The following is a 2,532-nucleotide window of genomic DNA, read 5'->3' as shown; positions in this document are numbered from 1 at the left end:
ATATATTATTCCACAAATGATTCCAGTTACAGTGCAAATACAAGGAATGAGAAGAAATGAAATATACAACAAGGTCCACAAAAAAAAAGGAAAATAGATAAAAAGCTGGTGTGGGCGAGCTAAGCCCTCACTGGTCATCGTCGTTGTCATCAATGATCACCATGTTCGTCGGAGGTCTAGAGTTGACGTCGAGGCGATGGTCGTAGTAGTCAAACCTCGTGTTCACCAATCGTACCGCCCTCCGTAGTCGGCCAAAATCAACTGACATGGCGTTGGCCATGGTGCTCAAGTCCTGGCCCAGTTGGAGAAAGGAGTTCTCCAAAGTAGCCTGCCTCTCCAGGATGCGTTCTTCCCTGGAGGCACTCTCGTCCAGCCTTCTCAGTAGCTGAACTTGGCCATCCTACAAGGCCCGCATGGTGGACATCATGCCCTCGAAGTCGTATGCACCACTCCCAGGTGGTGGGGCTCTCTGTTGTGCGGCTGCAGCTCTAGAGGGACTAGGATCGGGACCTCTCGACTCCTGAGGCATGTCACCACCCACCAGATCATCCTCCTCGTCCTGAGGAATGTAGTCCTCATCCTCCCCACTGGACTCCTCCTCCATGTGGACATCCTCCATAGGGGCAGCCCTCCTATCCCTACCCCTCTGAGCTCTTGCTCTCGGAGGTGTATCCATAAGGGTATGGAGACCCATCCTCAGGAGGTTACCCCTGTCGAACCTATCAGCCGGGGTCTTCCCCTCCTCGCCGCTCAGGTCCACCCCGAAGAACTCGAAGATCCTAATGAGGATCCTACCATAGGGGAATCCTCCATCCTCAGGGTGGGAAGTGTGGTGCTCCATCATCTTGAGAATGATGTATGGAAGGCACAAGTGCTCGACACCTCCCTCTGCGGCCGTGTAAATGCAGAACGCGATGAAGGCCACCATGAAACCCACCTGGTTTCGGTGACCTCCTCTGGGGAGCAGGTTGAACTGGACCAAACGGGAAAATAAGTGAACCTCGGGGTAGAAGGACGTCTTGGACTCCGGACGGGTGCTTCTGTCGTAGATGGTCTCGTAGATGAAGTCCGGCGTCTCCAAGCTCATGAATGGTCCCAGAGGCTTGCTCCTGGGAGGACTGTAGTATCGATGCCTAGCTGCCGATATGCCCAAGATGCTAGCCAAGGTATCCACAGTCAGCTGGATGTCTACCCCCTTCACCAAGCTGACTATGGTGTACTCCCCGTACGGATAAGACACCTCCAAGTTGCAGTAGAATCGACGGACTAACTGCTCGTAGCATGGACAGTCTACGTGAAGGATAGACTCCCAACCCAATGCTGAGAACCTCTCCTGAAGCCGAGCCTTATGGAAGTCGTCGACTACCACGGTCTTCTCCATCATCACCGACCTCTTCAGGAAAATCGGTCAGTTGGCTACTGCCTCTGCACTATGGAAGAGCTCCTCATCATAGTCTGTAGGGTCAGACCGGGCAGGTCCGGGTCTCCCTATGCGGGGGGCTGAAGAACTGGTTTTCGCACTCTTCCACTTAGAAGCGGTAGTCTTACGTCAAACGCCAGAGGAAGAGGGTCCCTTGCCGGTGCGAGATGACATCCTGGCAAGAAGAAAAGAAAGCAAGGTGAGTAAAGAAAAGAAACATGATAGCAGTAAAAGGGGAGCCCCAAGAACCCAAATTCTCGCAAAATGGAAAAGGCGACAAGCTAGAAATGATAGGGAACCTATGGACATGATGCACGGTAAGTGACAAAGGGGAGACATGCTAAAACAGTAAAATGACAACAAGGAACAGATGTGACATGAGAGGATTCAATTTTAATGCGCAAATTCATTCACAATGGAGTAAAACTTGAAACTATAGGTCTAAGATGAAAATGCCATGGTAGCGGGATCATGAATGTACAAAAACATACCCAAATAGACTATGGAGGTCCACAAATACAAGTATGTGATGAAAATCAAGGAAACCCAATACAAAAGAGGGGTTTTTCATGGGGAGACATGGGGATTCCAAGCAAAAAAGACATTTCACGAATTCTATAGTATGTTAAGCACAAATCAAGTGTAATGCATCACAAATGAATCATTAATTGGAGAAAAAGAGCGAGAATTGAAGAAATCCCCAAATTGGGAAAGCTAGGGCACGATTTGGGGTTTTTCTCCAAATGGGGAGATAAAATCCTAACAAACTACAAATGACCACAAGAAAAACATCACAATCACATGGAAATGCTATTCTATGGAAAGAAATGTGGAAAGAAAGCCTAGATTAAAGTCTACACATGCATTTCACTCCCCAAGAGGAAATTCTGAGAAAAGTGAAGAAGAGACTTACTTGGAAGTGGGGAAGTTGAATCTTTTTAAAAGCACCGAGTTGATGAGTGGAACCACGAGTGGAAGCACCGAGGAGACCTCCAAGATCGCCCAAGGAAGAGAGGGAGAGAGAGAAAGAGGAAGGGAAGGAAGTGAGACAGAACAGGGCCTGTAGGGCCCTATTCGCGATTTTTACTCGGCCAAGACCGGCGGGCCAACCT

Source organism: Macadamia integrifolia, unplaced genomic scaffold, assembly GCF_013358625.1.
Source record: "Macadamia integrifolia cultivar HAES 741 unplaced genomic scaffold, SCU_Mint_v3 scaffold149, whole genome shotgun sequence".
Classification (NCBI taxonomy): Eukaryota; Viridiplantae; Streptophyta; class Magnoliopsida; order Proteales; family Proteaceae; genus Macadamia; species Macadamia integrifolia.
The sequence above is the reverse complement of the archived record's forward strand: the minus strand, read 5'-3'. Positions refer to the sequence as shown.